The 18,916-nt window shown below is 47.6% G+C and overlaps 1 protein-coding gene, 2 long non-coding RNA genes and 1 other non-coding gene across 4 annotated transcripts in view; all 4 read right to left on the bottom strand.

Moving 5' to 3' along the window:
• Positions 1 to 999: 999 nt before the first annotated feature.
• On the bottom strand, positions 1,000 to 4,379 carry LOC130523739 (uncharacterized). Its single transcript, XR_008949990.1, has 3 exons — positions 4,102 to 4,379; positions 2,784 to 2,897; positions 1,000 to 1,067 (listed from the first exon to the last, which is right to left on the bottom strand). It is a non-coding gene; the product is annotated as an uncharacterized LOC130523739 (long non-coding RNA).
• Positions 4,380 to 13,073: 8,694 nt separating this feature from the next.
• On the bottom strand, positions 13,074 to 14,625 carry LOC130523740 (uncharacterized). The gene is made up of 2 exons (XR_008949991.1): positions 14,531 to 14,625; positions 13,074 to 13,691 (listed from the first exon to the last, which is right to left on the bottom strand). It is a non-coding gene; the product is annotated as an uncharacterized LOC130523740 (long non-coding RNA).
• trnag-gcc (transfer RNA glycine (anticodon GCC)) lies at positions 14,024 to 14,093 on the bottom strand. The gene has a single exon. It is a non-coding gene; the product is annotated as a tRNA-Gly (tRNA).
• A 3,501-nt stretch (positions 14,626 to 18,126) lies between the features above and the next one.
• The window catches only part of LOC130523717 (NACHT, LRR and PYD domains-containing protein 12-like), a 95,811-nt gene continuing 95,021 nt past the window's right edge, over positions 18,127 to 18,916 (bottom strand). The window contains exon 15 of the transcript XR_008949979.1: positions 18,127 to 18,375. The gene's annotated coding sequence lies outside the window, so the exon portion shown is untranslated. The remainder of the gene's footprint in view (positions 18,376 to 18,916) is intronic.

The raw sequence follows: 18,916 nt of genomic DNA, 5'->3' as shown, positions 1-18,916 counted from the left end.
CAGATCTTCTGCTCTGATCTTCTGTAATGTTGGATGGAAAACATGAAGCAGTGAGAGAAGACTGTGCTGCTCATCTCTGATCAAGTTCAGCTCCCTGCATGAGAGCGGAAGCACCAGACTGATGTCTTGGTTCTCCAAACCTTCTGCCCAGTCCAGACTGAACTTCTGCACTGAGAAGGTTTTTCCAACGCCGGCGACACCGTTGGTCAGAACCACTCTGATGTGTCTCTGTTGCTCAGATAAGACTTTGAAGATGTCCTGGCACTTGATTGGAGTGTCCTGGATGTTCTTCTTGGAGGTTCTCTCAAGCTGTCTCACCTCATGTTGTGTGTCCACCTCCTCACTTTGTCCCTCAGTGATGTAGAGCTCAGTGTAGATCGTGTTCAGCAGGGTTCCACTTCCTGCTTCATGAGTTCCTTCAGTCACATGTTCACATCTTCTCTTCAGACTCATCTTATGACCTTCTATCACCTCCTGCAGATCACTTCCTGAACATAAGTAAACCAATGATTTCCATCTATAATAAATCATCAACACAACTACAAATTCATGACATCACAAATTAAATCTCATATTGAACAGTTTTACTTTGTTGGGCTTCATTTCAGCATCTCCAGATCTGCTTCCAGATTGTGAACAAGAGGACTCTCCTGGTGGAGCTGACTGGTCCCAGTTTGATAGGATGTGCTCCCCCCTCTCACTATGAAACACATCTCTATTAGTCCTTTGATTTATAGGATGAAAGAACCTGATCAAGACTCAGTTTGTTCCAGCATTTATGTCTGAATTCATCTTTCAGTTTAGACATGATTCTTGTTTCTAATCAACAATATTCACATTAAGTCTATAACTATATGACTGTCTGAGGTTTAAGTGTTAAACATCTCCAATAATAAACTCACAACCTGCTGCTGTTAATGTGACTAACAGCTGCACACAAACACATCATCACGCTTTAGTTTTCTTACATTTCCTCTGAACTTCTGAAGTTATTCCCCACTTTGGACTGGTCACTCTTCAGGGACACACAGCTGGGCACTGTGGACTCTGCTCTGTCCTCGTCCATCCTGAGGAAACATCAGAAATAGTGATGAGACTGTGATGAAGGTAAATAATCTGTAGAGGTTGTAGTTAATAATCCCAATTCACTGCATTTTTATCAAACAGGAACATTTCAGATCAGGGGGGCCGTTCTTCCCAATCACACCTCTCCAGGTCTCACTGTCGCTGCCGACGTGATCATTGAAGTCACCCAGGAGGACGAGGGAGCCCCCAGAAGGAGCACTCTCCAGCACTCCCTCTAAGGACTCCAAAAAGGGTGGATACGCTGAACTGCTGTTTGGGCCACAGGATCCGTCCCCCCACCCAAAGGTGAAGGGAGGCTACCCTCTCATCCACCGGGGTAAACTCCAATATACAGGCACTGAGCCGGGGAGCAACCAGAATTGCCACCCCTGCCCGTCGCCTCTCACCATCGGCAACTCCAGAGTGGTAGAGAGTCCACCCCTCTCGAGAAGACTGGTTCCAGAGCCTTGCTGTGCGTCGAGGTGAGGCCGACTATATCTAGTCGGAACTTCTCAACCTCGCGCACCAGCTCAGGCTCCTTTCCCACCAGAGAGGTGACATTCCATGTCCCTAGAGCCAGTTTATGCAGCCGGGGATCAGACCGCCAAGGTCCCTGCCTTCGGCCGCTACCCAACACACAATGCACCGACCCCCTTGGCCCCCCTACAGGTGGTGAGCCCACGGGAAGGGGGTCCCATGTTGCCTCTTCGGGCTGTGCCCGAGCCGGACTCCCTGGGCAGAGGTCCGGCCACCAGGCGCTCGCCACGTGCCCCGGCCCCAGGCCTGGCTCCAGGAGGGGGCCCCGGTGACCCGCATCTGGGCAAGGGAAACTTGGCACCAATGTTGTTCAGCATCATTAGGGGGTCCTGGGCTACGCTTTGTCTGGTCCCTCACCGGACCTGTTTGCCATGGGTGGCCCTACGAGGGGCATAAAGCCCCAGACAACGGAGCTCCTAGGATCATTGGGACAGGCAAACCCCTCCACCACGATAAGGTCGTAGCACAGGAGGGTATTGGACTTCTGTGCTCGTCTCAGATTGTCCATAACAAACACCTTGTTCAGGCATAAAGGCGTCCACATGTGCACTTGGCACCAGGACGCCTTAGGCTGCAGATCGATGATCGACTTTGTGGTCGCGTCATCGGATTTGCGGCCGCATGTTCTGGACACTCGGGTGAAGAGAGGGGCGGAGCTGTCAACTGATCACCACCTGGTGGTGAGTTGGCTCCGATGGTGGGGAAGGATGCCGGACAGACCCGGCAGACCCAAACGTGTTGTGAGGGTCTGCTGGGAACGCCTGGCAGAGTCTCCCGTCAGAAGGAGCTTCAACTCACACCTCCGGGAGAGCTTTGACCATGTCCCGGGGGAGGTGGGGGACATCTGTATCTAAATGGAGAGCTGGAGCACTCTGCAATGATGGATATTGTTGGGAAACTTTAAAATATATGCCTAGGAATTTTTGTGAGATGATGTTAACCCATGTAGGAGAAATTACCAGTTAAAAACAGAAGCAGTTTTCAGTTTTAAAAGATTTACCACACTAAAATTAACATGGGAGTTAATGGGAGCGAACGCCTGACACGTTGGTGCACCGTTTCATTTTAAGGACCTGATGAATTTCATTTTTCACGATAGTGGAGGCTAATACCCACAAAATGATGTTTTGTATGATTGTGAAATGTTCTAAGGTAGAATTATGTGGTTCAGAAAACCTTACTTTAAAGGTGAGCCTTGAGGTCCAATACCGAACTTTAAAGGTTGGTCTTTGGACCGGTCACTCTTCAGGGACACCCAGCTGGGCACTGTGGACTCTGCTCTGTCCTCATCCATCCTGAGGAAACATCAGAAATAGTGATGAGACTGTGATGAAGGTAAATAATCTGGAGAGGTTGTAGTTAAATAATCCCAATTCACTGCATTTTTATCAAACAGGAACATTTCTAATCCATTCTGGATAACAACTGAATCAATAAATCAATGATGTCTCTGTATAATTTTCATGTTTTCAGAGTTTAAGCTGCTTTTTTTAACTGTTCCCTGCAGTGAGAAAAGAACTGGCACCTTTTCCAGCCCCTCATCCTGCAGCACTGAATGTGCTCTAAAGTTCTTTCCAGAGCAAACGTCTCTGCACTTGCAGCAACATGTTGTAGTCATGGATCCGTGAGGAGAACCGGATACAGGAAACGCCCCCACTTTGATCCCAAAACCCAACTGGTGGCCAACGGTGGTCCAGCAACGACGGGGACGCTGGTCCATCGGCCCGACAACACTGGTTTTCCACAGGCCAACATGGTGAAAGGACTGTCTTCAGCTCAGCCACTAAATTATCTGGTGCTACATAAACATACTAGACTTTTTAACTTCCCTCATTTGTTCCCCTCTTCAATTATTTCTATGATCCAAGTCCTCAAAGATCACTGCTCTATTTAAAATAGATGAAAGAAATGACACCCACTCCTGCATTTCTTTCACAGTGGTTCCACAACATAGAACAATAAACCACTGTGAGAAAACGTGCAACATTCACCCAAAATCCTGTTGGTGTCCTGTGATCCTGTGTGGATTTATTTAATTATTTTTAAAGTTTATTGTTTTAAATAATACCAAAATATCCAGCTGTAACCTGGACTGTTGAACAACTCTAATAACTTTATGAGCTTTTCACCTGTCACAAAATGTCGCTCTTCCTGCTTTGTCTGAAGAGAATACTTTCACTTTTAAAACCTAATCACAGCTTTATGGCGTATATATTACTACCATTAAAGCATTCTGGGAGGGTTTAAAGTTCTTTTAGAATCAGTAGCAAAGAGCAGAAAAATAAACTAAACTTCACTTAGAAAGACTATTCAACTATAACTAAAGCCAGAATGTAAGAATGAGAAGAATGTAAGAATGGTAAATAAGCCCTATTCATTTATAATGTATAATGATGTTTTGTGCTAAAACTAAATATGAAGTCTCTTGATTCAAATCTTGATTTTATCTCCAAACACAACTGTTAATTCTTTTCAATAATGCTCTTCGTTTCCACTCACCTTGTCGGTCTTCAGTCTTCCTGCTTAGTCTGAAAGGAATACTTTGAAAAACTGGTTTGTTGGGTTCCCAGTTTCTGGGACCGTTGTTGCTGGTGTCTACCTGCAGGGGGCGTGGAGGAGCCGCTCATCAGCCACAGCTGGCCCCGCAGACACACGCACCTGCGGTCTCTCTTCAATCTCCCGTTAGATTTAAGGACAGAACTCCCGTCTGCCAGCGGCGGAGGGTTTTCATCGCCAAACCCTGACTTCTGTGGCTTGACTATTTTTGAGAGTTTTCCTCGCGGACTTGTTTTGGACTCAGTCGAGGTCTCTCCGCCTCTCTGAGAACGCGGACCGAACTGTTCTTGTTCACTTTAAAATAAAGACGCTTTTCGGACACCATTCTCCGCCATTATTCAACCTGGTTAAATAAATAAGATTTTTGATGCTTGACAGATTTTAAAGACTTGTAAAAGCAGCATATTTCTGCAGCCCTGGAGTCCAGGAGGAGCAGCAGAGGTCAGAATGTGTCGGAGCGCGTTTAACTATTGTCTGCAGTTCCACGTGTGTCCACCGGGTGGCGGTAAAGCACCACATGATATTTCTCCTTTTTGGAACTTCTTGCTGCGTTGAGCTTTAAATCTTCACCTGTCGCTCCCTTTAAGCTCTAAACTTTGCGGTTCTGTGTGTAGTTTGTTGATTTAAATATTTCTGATGAATTCTGATGACGACTGAAACTGTCAATGGCCAATAGAAAGTTCGTCACAGTTTGTGTCACACATTTTCATTATTTGTCATTTTTGGGTCTAAACTGGGCCAGTTCTGTGAGCTGTTTTGCTTTTTCTGTGGACCAGATGTTCCAGGCAGGTTCCATCATCGGACACAGACGGAGACAGGTCACGTGACAACAGTCAGCCTTTAGTTCTTTATTACAGGAGGATCTGGTTTATATACAGAGACGAATCTGCAAAATACTAAAAAGTCTATGAACCCAAAGTACTAAAGTCTACATCCACGCACATGTGTGTATTAAGTGTTTATACACACGTGTGCGCGTACGTGCACACTGTATATTCATCTAATAACTGTTAGTTTCTAAAACACCAAAGTAGAGTCACTGAGGCACGGCTTCACCTCCTTTACACCGAGGTTTCCCTGAGCAGGTGTGATGAACTGTTGCAGAAGGAAAAGCATGGAACATGTTAATAACCGGACACAACAACACTCAGGTTTATTGTCTGACGGCATCAGTGTCTCTGGTTGCATCTGTCTGAGGAGCATTGTGAAACCAGGAGCAGTGTAAATGAGGGGGGGGGGGGGGGGGGGGCAGTGAGTGGATGCTGCATTCATCAAACACACAATAGTCAGAAGAGAAGAAGGAAGAACAGAAGCCCGTGTTCCTCAGTGTTGGTGTGGAGACGCCTGTTTGGAGGAGCAGGAAGCAGGCTGGACTCTTCCAGCTGGCTTTAATGCCACTTCTCTTCTGAGAACCTCCCAGCAGCTTTCTCTCCACCATCTTTTTACGCTGAAGGGTTTTGATCATTTCAGGTCAGATGTTCTTGGACTGAGGTTAAACATGTTTGTTCTTGTGCTCGGAGCGAACCGACGATCCTCTAAAGTCAGGCATCCTAAAGGTGGATGTTTTCTGAGGCCTGGAGGCTTTAAAGTGGCGCTTTTACCCACTTGTCCTCGTTCTGTTGGAAACTTGATCCAAAAACCTTTTCTGGAGCTTCATGTTCTGCTTTTTTGAAGGAATGAAATGGTTTCATCAGCGCTGCCGGGGGCTGAGCAGGCTTCATAAATCTGAAGCTCTGAGATCCTTTAAAGATCTCCTGGAATCAGCAGATGGGGGTTTGATCAAAAACTGTAAGAATCAGTCAAGCTATCAAATCTTGACTCAGTCCAAGCGTGAACCAGTCCATCCAGAGCTGATTATGGCTCAGCCAGGAGGAAAGCACGGCCTGGGGGGGTTCATATGGAGCAGGCCCACTCTGGCTCTATTGCTACTGAAAACAGCCCTTCAGCACAGCAGCCTGGAATACAGTTCTGGAGAACACCTGTTCCCAACAGAACCTGTTTAAAACGGGACCAGTAAAGATGCCCGGCGTGACCACGACCACGGGGAGAGAGGGGGGGGGCAGAGACAGGCGGTAACGCCGCTGCCCACCGATTCACCTGGAAACAACAAAAACCCCAGCAGCTTGGACCCAATATGGCAGCGTGTTCCTCAGAAACGCTCCTCAAACTCTCCCCACAGCTTCATTGCTAAACAGAAACAAAATTTTTTTTCCCGTGCTAAATGGAAAGTGTTTGTCCTTTGGTGGTCCAACAGGACCACGATTTGGATGGATGGATGATTTGATGTTATTGAGAATAAAAACAGCTGAAAATGGAAGCGGAGATGTTTCAGAGCACCAGAGTTCAGAAAGAGTTTCTAATCAAACACCGCCTGTTGGGAATGATGAATGGATGAATTTTTATTTAATTTAGACTAATTTAGACTAATTTTAACATCCTTTATGCCAGTTCCATAGAGCGCGCACACACACACTAGCAAAGATGATATCCAAACAGCCAAATAAATGGGAGTCAAAAGAAATCATTTAAAGCTCATATGTCAGAGTCAAGGTCGAGGGTTTTCTATGGCCCCCGGGATGATATTGATTTATTATTAGAACCGGCCCACAGGCCGCAGATGTTTTACACAGGCCAATACTACATTTCCCACAATGCAACGGTGACAGTCTGAGTGGGAGGTGGCTTCATTTCATTATTTATCAGTAGTCATTAGCATAACAGCAAAAGTTAACGTTCAGATACCCATAAAATGGCAAAAGGGAAGGTGGACACTGAGAACCGGGGGTTCAAACAAGGTGGGAGTGGGAGCACATGTTCACGGAGGCAGCTGGGAAACCTGGGTGTCTTCTGTGTGGAGAAAGGGTGGCGGTAATGAAAGAATATCATCTGAGACGGCATCATGAAGCTAAACACGCGGACAAAGACAAGAATATGGACATGGAACAAAAGCTACAGAAGGTTGAGGAGTTAAAACCAGGCCTCAAATCTGGACAGGCTCTGTTCAGAAAAGCCAAATCTCAAAGCGAGGCTGCTGTCAAGGCCAGTTTGATTCTGGCAGAAGAGATCGCTCAATCAGCCCGGCCATTTCCAGAGGGGGATTCCATCAAACACTGCATGCTTAAAGTTTGTGAGCAAGTTTGCCCAGACAAAAGGCAACTCTTTTTAAACGGGAGCCTGAGCAGAAACACCATTGTTGTCCCTCAATCTAAAAGAGCAGCTGGAGAAAAAGGGGAAAGATTTCATGGCATCTTCCCTGGCTGTGGATGAGAGCAGCGACATTAGAGGGGACTCCAGCCTCAACGTGACAGAGGAGTTTCTGGCGTTACGTCCTGTGCACGGCACAACCACAGGACAGGATTTGTATGAAGAGGTGTCAAGATGGAAATGAGATGGAGCTGCCTCGGGAAAAACTGGTGGGTTGGACAACAGACGGAGCACCTGCCATGTGTGGACACAGGAGTGGACTGGTGGCCAAGATACGGGAGAAGATGCAGGAGGAAAACTTTACGCTGAACTGACAGCTCATCATTGCATCATACACCTGGAATCGTTGTGTGCTGAAGCCCTGAACATGGAACATGGAATGTTCACCATCACGCACGCAGGGAACTTTATCAGAGCCAAAGGTTTAATTCAGCGCCAGTTCAAGGCGTTTCTGAGCCAGTGGCAAACGCAGCGTGGTGATTTGCCCCATCACACTGAGGTGCGATGGCTAAGCCAGGGAAAGGTGCTGCAGAGATGTTCCAGCTTCCTGAGGAGATCGGATGTTCTTGGACAGCAAAGGGAAAGACACGACTCAACTCCCAGACCAAAGGTTCTTGTGTGAAACGGCTTTTCTGTGGGACATTCCGAGTCATCTGAATGCAATGAAGCTGCAGCTGCAGGGTCGGGGTGGTGTCCCCTCTGATATGTACAGTACAGTGAAGGCCTTTAAAACCAAACGGACTCTGTGGGAGGCACAGATGCACAAAGGAAACTTGAGCCACTTTCCCAGCTGCCAGACCCTGAAAGAGAAGCTCTCTACCAGCGTGTTCCCGAGCGCACAGTTTGCTGATTAAATGAGTGTTCTCGCCGCTGACTTCCCACGCCGAGTCACTGACTTAAAAGCACCAAAAAGCAGGTTTGAACTGCTCAGCCGTCCGTTTGAGGTTGAGGTGGAAAGCTCAGCACCAAAGCTCCAAATGGAGGTGATTGAGCTCCAATGCAGTGATGCCCTGAAGGCAACACATGGGGCAGTGGGTGCTGCGGAGTTTGCCCGTTTCCTCCCCGACACACATCCAGGCTGCTCCAACGTTGCCTGTGTTTGGCAGCACAGACCTGCGGGAACAACTGCTTTCTTTGATGAAGCTGAACAAAACATCACACAGAAGTGGACTTCCTGCTGAACACCTTCACTCAATTGTGAGGAGTTCCTCAGCTCAGAGCCGGACCCCCAACATTGATGAACTCGTCCAAAAGATGAGACACCACCAAGTATCAGCCTCAAACAAATGACATTAAGGTTTAAAAGTTAAAGGTAAATATTTTTCACTGCACATGTGCCTTTTCCTTGAAGAAAGTGTTGTTTTTGCTTCATAGATTTTTGCACTTTATGTTATTGTATTTCAATCCAATTATGTTCTAAAAATATTTCAGTTGAGTGAATGATAGAAAATTGCTGTTATAATTTTTTTCTTTGAAGTAAATTTAGCCCACTTTTGCTAAATGAGAAAATCTACTGATGGTGCCTTGAATAATACCGCTTCATTCATTTAATGTTCATGTTATGGGGATTTTATAGAAAGCAAATTTGTCTTTTGTGCCTCTTGAAAATTAAAAATGACTGACAGAGCCATAAGAAACTATTGCTTTATTTATCTGATCATATTGTAAAATATTTGTTAGGTTTTCAGTTGGTTCAGTTTGGTTCACTAGACCAAGGGTCACCAACACGTTGCCCGCGGGCACCCGGTCGCCCCTCAGAACCACATGAGTCGCCCACCGGCCTGTTCTAGAAATAGCTCAAATAGCACCACTGACCAATGAGCTGCATCTCATTTATTTGGTTTGCTATTCTTGTTTAAATCACACTTACACATAAACTGGAAATAACAATATATTTAAAAAAACTTACTGAACTTACTGAACTATGACCTAGTATAGTTCAAAGGTCAGTATGATGCGCATGACCAAAACGTAGCGTCTACGCAGATCGCTACGACCAAACAGCCTAGCGGGCGCAGCCAAAACGAGGAGACGACTGACCCATAAAAAGATGGCAGAAAAAAGAAAGAAGACAGATCATTTTCACCATGAAAGTTTCTTTCTCCACAAGAGAAGAACTTCTCACTCTCCTGCCCCTAAAGACAACTACGAGGGGAGTTGACATATATAACGAGGGGAGTTGACACATATAACGAGATGAAGGAGTTTTTGGTGGAGAAAAAAGTGCCGCTGGAAAAGCTGGTATCAGTGACTACAGACGGGGCTCCTGCTGTGAGCGGTCGTCGCAAAAGCCAACTCAAGGCGGCAGATTCCTGAATTGAAAACAATATCTAAAGAACTCAAGTATCATACTAACAACACTAATATTCCATCTGTCTATCCCCAACTGAATTAACTCCACACATATCTCATCAGATTATTTGTAACAGAATAAGCAGAAACGTAGCATTTCCCTGTTCATATCTGCTACTTGCAATTTAGAATTTGTCAATAAAACTATGCTATGACACAAACTACAGTTTAATAGATGGCTGTGCTCCTAAAAAGAGCAGCATTTGTGGCTCATAAACCTCACAGACACTGCTATGCTCTTTAAACATTTTTATGATCGTGAATTTTTCAATCAAATATCTTCTCTTTGATAATGCCCAAAGCTGGATTCGAACTCTCCCTCTGGGGTCTTCAGGAGGTTTCAATCAGGTTGTCTGTTACAGCAATTGTCAACTGGCCGCACCGGCCCGGATCGATTCCCGGCCATGGCACATTGCTTTTAACTTGATTTCATTCTGTGACAAAGCAAAATGGACAACCTCCACCAGAATAAGTGTTTCAAGAAAATAAGTTTGAGTGTATTAACTTCAAAAGGCCATTTTCTTGCACCTGCTCTCGCTTACGGCCATACCACCCAGAGAACGCCTGATCTCGGAAGCTAAGCAGGGGCGGGCCTGGTTAGTACTTGGATGGGAGACCGCCTGGGTCTTTTTTTCCTCAGACAACCATAACAGTAAACAATGTAACACGCTTGCAGCTGTTTGAAGATGGTGGAGCTGACTGCACACTGTTGGCGCTTCACCTCCGGTGACCCAACACAAGGTCCGGAACCAGACTTGTGATCCCCCATCAGACGTGAAAGACAAGCAGTAAAGTGTCGTGTTTTACAACTCAGTCTTGGCTGTATACCTGCATGACGAGTGGTGGCCAGTGGATGATGTATTACGAACCACAGTCGAATCCAGACGTGTTTTGTTATCGGTAACAGAGCGTCTTTACGTCAGTGATTAACAAATTATGCTTCTTATTGTTTAGTAAATTAACTGGCCTGAAATGTGGAGGGGTAAAAGTACAATAGAGGAGCCTGGAGTTAAAGTACACTGCAATGGAAGATAGAAACTGGATCAACTGGAGCCTCAAAACTATGTGAAAGGCAACAGGAACATGTGAATGTAGTATTTTTTGGTAATATAGGACTTGTGGGAACAGTTGGTCCTCCTAAATCAGTGTTTTTTCCTCTCCAGGTCCAGTCGATTGTGGAGAGGGTGATAGTGTTCCTGCTCAGTCGGGATGTGGACAGATCTTTGGATGAGACCGTGTGTTTCTCCCTGCACCCCCGCACCGAAAGCTGCAGCCTGTTGTGGGGAGAGTCAGGCGATCGGCTTCTACACTGTCAAACACAAAGGTGTGATGGTGGGTGTGGGAGGGAAGCGGCAGTTTTACAGTCTTTCACAGAGAAGGTAAGCTCCAGCTACATGTATGGGGCAGACCAATGGGTAGGGATGGGCGGGGCTTAAAATGTGTATATGCTCTCACCGCCAATGCATTTAGGCTACTGTCCTGATTAGTTGGATCTGCAGAGTATGTACTGGAAGCCAATAAATAAAATTCCTGAACAACATTTAGGGCTTGTTGTTATTGATATGCTCCGTAAGGTATCCCAGAGGGGGCTGCTAAATAAAACACCTGATTATTAAATTCATGTTTCAGCTCCCGTTTTTCTTTTCAGGCAGCCTCTGGGACACCTGGAGTGGTCAGGGCTACTTGCTGCCTGGGTTTGGACACGCCTGGTTCAAAGCCTGACATAAAAGGCACAACATCAAAGACTAAAACTCTACTCCTAAACATAAATCCTAATATACTTAAACTATCTACTTGTGTTAGTGAAACAGCATAACAGAATAACATAACAGAAGCTGCTAAAGTGGTCTACATTTTAAACAAAAAAGTAAGAACAGGAAGACCAATGGAGAAGATACAGGAAGAGAACAAAAAGCTGCTGAGGTCAGTGACGGAGCTTCAGCATGAAGTCAGGCAGCTAAAAGAACAGCTGGCTGAGAAGGACGAGCAGTTGAGCCGGAGCACCAAAAGGCGCCAGATAAGAACAGTGGCTCATATGGACACCCTGACCCAGCTGAACCAGGCAAGGGCTGATCTCACAGTCAGCCAAGACAAGTGCTCTGATCTGGAGGAGAAGTTGCGCAGTGGAACCAATGACAGCCACCAGAGTCCGGAGCACGGAGACCACGTAGAGCTCTCCAAGAAAGAAGAGGCTCTGAAACTGCAATTCTCAGAAAAAGAACAGCAGATGGAGGGTGGATGAGGCAGAGGCTCATTGGCGTGCAGGAAGAATTCCAGAGGAAGCTCCTGGAGGGAAAGAGAGACCAGCGTGAGATGCGTGAGAGAGAGGAGAAGCTGAGACAGCAGCTTGAGAGAGGGATGAGGGAAGAGGGACGACTGCTTGAAGAAGCAGCTGACCACGTTGATCGAGTCCTGGCAGACCGAAGCTCAGCGCTGGAGAAAACACCAGTCAGAGCTGGAGGAGAAACTCCACGAACAAGAGACCCTGCGCAAACAGCAAGAGGAGGAGAGGAAGCAGGAAACTGAGCGCTTCCAAGAGAACTTCCAGCAGCTTTGGGTAAGCAGCCGCAGATTTGTTTGTCCCGTCACTCCTGGTTTTGGAAGTTTAAATGTGTGGATGTGAAAACTAAAACCAATTCCTCCTTTCATCAGAACTACATTGAAAAGAAGGAGAAAAAGAAGAAGAAGAAAGGGGTCTGGAGCAGGATTCTAAAATTTTGGAAAAAGTGAACCCCAACACTTTTCCTTGCTTCCTGCCCTCAGTAGTTTTCCACTCTACCTGTCAGCCACTCCCACCTCATCAGGCCAACTCCACTCACCTGTCAGCTCCGCTGCAGCTCATCCCAGACCTGCCTGTCTTCATCCTGCCCGCCTCGCCTGTTCCCCAGGAAACCTGCCTGCTTCCTGTCTCCGACCACGCACTCTGCCTCCGTGGCTCCAGCTATAATCTGCTTCCCCGGCTTCGACTCCTCTGCCTGGCCTCGACGTCGTCTGCCGCTCGCCCCTCATCGGTACCTCTGCCTTGCCGCCCGGCTCTGGACCCCTCCCCTCGGCCGTTCCACCAAGAGTAAACGCATTCCCTTCCCCTAATCCTAAACCCAGAGGCTCCTTTTGGGCCACTGGTCTGAAGAAGACTGTTTCCTGAAATCACGGGGCTTCATAAATGCAGAAGTTGTCCTGGAAAAAATGTTCTATGTATAATGGCTTTTAGTTTTTGGGGATTTTTTTATGCTGAAGTAATTCACAACATAATTGTGGGATCCTAAAATGAGTTTTTCCATTAATATTGTAATTTCATAATTTCAGACTGCTCAAATTATTTGCATCCTTATTTAAAAATGTAAAAAATGCAAACACTCTTTGAATCCAGCAGAAGATGTAGGTGTTCACACCCCCATGTGCATCTGCTTTCATTTATTTTATGCATTCTGTCATTTTTGCCATTTTCTGTTATAATTAAAATACATTGATATTTTATTGTGCTAGCCATTTTACCATTCAATCAGTGCATCCTTTTAAGTCCATCTCCAGCAAAATGAACAATTACCACAGCAATAGGACACACTGAGCTTTTTCTAAATGTTGAATAGGTGTAATAAAATGAAGTTAGAGCAACTGAGCGACCACAGATGCTTCAACAAGACAGAAAAGTCAGAAAGTGCTTTCAGTTGATGTGTCGTAGGCACATTGGGGGTAGATTTCTGATGACTTAATTGCTGACATAAATATTCAACTAAAAGACTAAATACAATGGAGAAAAACAACAAAACTAGCATTCCCACTAGCGCTGCTGTTTCAGTGGCTGGTTCTACAGAACACTGTCTTTGATCTGCTCTGATGATGAACGGTTAGGCAGCTTTTCCAGCCATCGAGGGTTGTCAGCAAACCAGGTCTTTCCACAGGCCTTGCAGCAGATTCACGAGAAAAAGATGAAATGCTGTCCACTGTGCCAACAATTACTTGAGGTCTTCCCACACCTGCAGAAACCACCAGAGGATGAGTACATCTTTGGAGACATGGCAGATTGTAGTTGACTATAGAAAATAACAGCTTATGTATGCACAGTAACTTTAAACATTAAAACACAAACGCTGTTCACCTTCGTAAGCGATATATAGAGGAGAGAGAGCGAGAGAGAGAGAGAGAGCGCAGTGTCGCTGAGTCTAAAGGGGAAAAAGGCGCCTACTAGCGGCGGAAGAATCCCCCCCCCCCCCCCCCCCCACCCCCCCACACACACCCGCTAAAAAAAGCTATAGAGTGTTCTCATATGATCAAATTCAATAAAACATAAGATTAAGAAAAAATGTTATGCATTGGCCGGGAATCGAACCGGGCCTCCCGCGTGGCAGGCGAGAATTCTACCACTGAACCACCAATGCGTAAATTGGGCCAAAAAAACCGAAATTTTTAAAGAAACTTAATCTGTTAATTAACCAGACTTAACTTAATTCTCAACTATAAACGAGAATAAAAGCGTTCCAAATAATGGCGTCTCTTGAGTAACTATGCTGCCATCTAGTGGTCAAATAGAGGTATCTACACGCATAAATTAACACGCACTTCACGTGGTAATTAACGATATAAAGCTTGGACAGAAATTGTCACACACTTAACAGCTTAAATACGACCACAATAATGTCGTCTGACACTAAATAAAGGGTATAATCCTCAGAACAACCATCGCAATGCAACCACCCAATTAACAAACAGAAACCCAACTACCAAACATAACAACATAAAGCAATAGCCACTAACCAAACTATAAATATGACACAGTCAGGAAAATGACTTAAAATTCGTCTGAGATAAACAATACCGTCCGAACTTCATCTGGGCCGATCTCTTCAGGCGATGAAGACAACTGGCTCCGCTCTGACGCGCTCCCAATTAACGCTGACCAGTGTGGCGCGCTCAGCGCCCCTCACTGCGCATGCGCTCAGGCTGTGACCCTTGGTTCCCTTGCTGTGACCCTGGTATTGCTGGATTATTTATTGCTGTGATAAGTCACTTGGTGTTCAGCAGCCTGATGGCAGAGGGGAAGAAGCTGTTCATGTAGCGGGAGGTTCTGGTCCGAATGGACCGTGGTCTCCTGCCTGAGGGGAGGGGGGAAAACAGTCCGTGACCAGGGTGGGAAGGGTCGGCCGTGATCCGACCTGCATACCTCCGGGTCCTGGAGATATACAGGTCCTGGATGGATGGAAGCCTGCAGCCCATCACCTTCTCGGCAGCGCGCACGACGCGCTGCAGCCTCAGTCTGTCCCTGACGGTGGCACCAGCGAACCACACGGTGATGGAGGAGGTGAGGATGGACTCGATGATGGCCGTATAAAACTGCGCCAACATCCTGGGAGGCAGTTTGAGCTTCCTCAGCTTCCGTAGGAAGAACATCCTTTGCTGGGCCTTCTTGATGAGGGAGCTGATGGTTGGCTCCCACTTAAGGTCCCGGGTGATGGTGGTGCCCAGGAAGCGGAAGGAGTCCGCGATGGTGATGGGGGAGTCCATGAGGGCAAGGGGGGGCAAAGGGGCTGTGACTTTCCTGAAGTCCACAATCATCTCCACTGTCTTCTGAGCATTCAGCTGCAGGTTGTTGTGTCCGCACCAGGACACCAGTCGAGCCACCTCCCTCCTGTAGGCAGTCTCGTTGCCATTGGAGATGAGCCCGGTGAGGGTGGTGTCATCCGCAAACTTGATCAGTTTGACAGACTGGTGGCTTGAGGGGCAGCAGTTAGTGTACAGGGAGAAGAGCAGGGGGGAAAGTACACAGCCCTGGGGTGATCCGGTGCTGATGGTGATAGAGTCCGAGACTCTTCCCCAGCCGCACATACTGCCTCCGATCCGTCAGGAAGTGAGTGATCCACCTGCAGAGGGAGGCAGGCACACTAAGCTGGGACAGCTTGTCCTGTAGCAGAGCGGGGCGGATGGTGTTGAATGCAGAGCTGAAGTCCACGAACAGGATCCTCGCGTAGGTTCCCGGGGAGTCCAGATGCTGCAGGATGGAGTGAAGGGCCAGGTTGACCGCGTCGTCCACAGATCTGTTGGCTCTGTAGGCGAACTGCAGTGGATCCAGGAGGGGGGTGGTGATGGACTTGAGGTGTGGCAGGATCAGGCGCTCTAAGGACTTCATGACTACAGAGGTGAGCGCCACAGGTCTGTAGTCGTTAAGCCCAGTGATCCGTGGCTTCTTGGGGACAGGGACGATGGTTGAGGTTTTGAGGCAGGCTGGCACCTGGCACGACTCCAGGGAGGAGTTGAAGATGTCTGTGAAGACAGGAGTCAGCTCCTCTGCGCAGTGCCTCAGGGTGGAAGGAGACACGCCGTCCGGGCCAGGGGCCTTGCGCGGGTTCAACCTGGCGAACTGCCTGCGCACATCCTGTTCACTGATGGTGAATGAAGGGGGGGAGGAGGGGGGAACTGGTGGTAAGTGATGGGGGGGGGACTGATGATGAGTGGAGGGGGGGAGGAGGAGGGGACTGCCTTTGATGGAGTGAGGTCCATGGGGGCAGTGGCACTGGGGGGGGGAGGTGTTGGGCATAGTGGAGGGACAGACTCTGACAAAGGGCTTTGTCGTCCTGACCCTCTGGAGCCTGAGGCCTGTAGTCGGTGATCTGCCTCAGGCCTCTCCACACAGAAGCAGAGTCGTTAGCAGTAAACTGCTGCTGAAGTTTCTCCGAATACACAGATTTAGCTCTCCTCAGTTCCTTGCTAAACCGGTATTTGGCCTCTCTGGAGCAGTCTCTGTCTCCACTTTTCAGCACTGCTTCTTTTCTTTCCTGATCTGTCTGAGTCTCGGTGTGAACCAGGGCTTGTCATTGGAGTAACTCACCCTAGTGCGCGTTGGTAGAATGCGCTCCTCACAAAAGTGGATATATGAGGTCCCAGTGTCCGTGTACTCATCCAGATCATGTGTGGCCCCTTTAAACATGTCCCAGTCAGTTGTATCCAGGCACGTGCGCAGCTCCTCCACAGCCTCACTGGTCCATCTCTTCGTGGTGCTCACGGATGGCTTTGTTAGTTAAAGTTTCTGTCTGTATGTGGGGATCAGGTGGACCATCACGTGATCAGACAGTCCTAGTGCAGCACGGGGGACGGCCCGATACGCGTCCTTCACTGTGGTGTAGCAGTGATCCAGCGTGTTCTCTGCTCTGGTGGGGCATTTGATGAACTGTTTGTACCTGGGGAGCTCGTATCTCAGGTTGCTCTGATTAAAGTCACCAAGCACGATAACCAGAGCGTCGGGATAGGTCCGCTCCACTTGTTGAATACAGTCCGCGAGCGTGCGCTGAGCCTCGCGCACGTCCGCATCTGGCGAGATGTAAACAGAGGCCAGAATGAATGAAGCGAACTCACGCGGAGAATAGAAGGGTCTGCAGTTGATGAAGAGGTGTTCCACAGCAGGAGAACAGTGCTGAGAGATCACGGTCACATCAGTGCACCAGTCGCTGCTGATGTAGAAGCAGACTCCACCGCCTGCTCTCTCGCCAGAGAGCGCCAGGAACAGCTGGAATCCCCCGAGGAGGAGCAGCTGGAATCCCCCGAGGAGGAGCAGCTGGAACCCCGAGGAGGAGCAGCTGGAACCCCCCGAGGAGGAGCAGCTGGAATCCCCCGAGGAGGAGCGGCTGGAATCCCCCGAGGAGGAACAGCTGGAATCCCCCGAGGAGGAAAGCTGGAATCCCCCGAGGAGGAGCGCGCTGTCCGGTGTCTCTTTCCTGAACCAGGTTTCAGTGAAGCAGAGAACACACGAGGTGGAGAAATCTTTGATCCGCATCAGCAACTTCAGTTCGTCCATTTTGTTAAAAGTGAGTTGGCGTTGGACAGAAAGATCCCAGGCAGCGCCGTGCGCGAGCCTCTCCTGCGTAGTCTCGCCAGGGCACCGGCCCGTCTTCCTCTCCTCCGCCATCTCACCTTTTGGACCAAAAAGTGAACCAGGTCGGCTGCAGGAGCCAGAAAAACTGGAAGTAAGTCCGTGGGGGTGAGAGTCCTGATGTTTAGTAGCTCTTCACGGGTGTAAGAGCAGGCAGACACACAATTAACAAACAAATAGACAAACAAGAACGCAGCGAGACGCCAAGGCGACCGCTCTGGGCGCCATTTTGGATGATTGGATGATTGCTGGCTGCAGGTGAAACAGTAAATACTAAACCCTAAAGGTTCTGAAGGCATTATGTAAAATAGTAACGTATAATACAGACATTTGAAGAGACAATTAAGAGAATGTTTTCATGCTTCTAAGAGTGGCCGAGGAGCCATTTAGAACTTTATAAAGATGCACTGTGTGATACCAGGAACTAATTTAACTTCAAGGCAAAGCTGCTTCTGCTTTGTCGACCATCGACTGATCTCCTGAAAGTCCACCAGCGCTTTTTAAAAACTGAATTTTTCATCTATGGAGGGAGTAGACGGCAGATGTTTCCACAGATGCTCTTCACCAGTGGTCAGTGAGTGATGCAGCAGATGAGCGGGAGTTGACTGGCTACAACCAGCTACCGTCTCAATGTCTCCAGCCCATAGTGTGGATTCTCTACGAGATCAGACAGCAGCTTCACTCCTGAATCCTGCAGCTCGTTCTGACTCAGGTCCAGTTCTCTGAGATGGGAGGGATTGGACCTCAGCGCCGAGGCCAGAGAGCCACAGCTGATCTCTGATAAGCTGCAGTACCTTAATCTAAATAAAGAAGGGAAACTTTTATAAGGTTATAAGTGAAACCAGTATTAATCTGAAAGGTTCATCAAAGGCATGATCTGTAAATATTTAATTTAGTTACAGGTTAAAAAATGATAGTAATATGTAATTACCACAATTCCAACCTCTCAGGTTTGCACTGATCCAAAGGAGAATATATATTGTTCTGGCCCTCACTCTTCCCAGGTTCTCCCACCTCTTTCCCTCCCATCTCATCATGGAGATCCATGTCACCTGTGGCTCATCTTTAAAGGCACAACCTGTCTTAGATGACTTCCTGTCTCCCTCACCATCTCCCTCCTCGTTGGCTGGTGTCTACCAGGCACCCTCACCTAGTTTTGTCTAATTTTGGTTACCATCTGTCGGCTTTTTCATTGTCCTTAAATCAGTTTATCATGAATAAGTGGTCCCTGTGTGGCCCTCCCTCCTGAAGGAACTGGGCACAACACACACACTCAGAAAGTGTGAGGACCCTCGGATGGAATAATGGACATTTTTGAGAATGGTGTTTACCCCAGAGTTT

Source organism: Takifugu flavidus, chromosome 4 (assembly GCF_003711565.1).
Source record: "Takifugu flavidus isolate HTHZ2018 chromosome 4, ASM371156v2, whole genome shotgun sequence".
Classification (NCBI taxonomy): Eukaryota; Metazoa; Chordata; class Actinopteri; order Tetraodontiformes; family Tetraodontidae; genus Takifugu; species Takifugu flavidus.
This window is presented reverse-complemented; position numbering and strand designations above follow the sequence as displayed.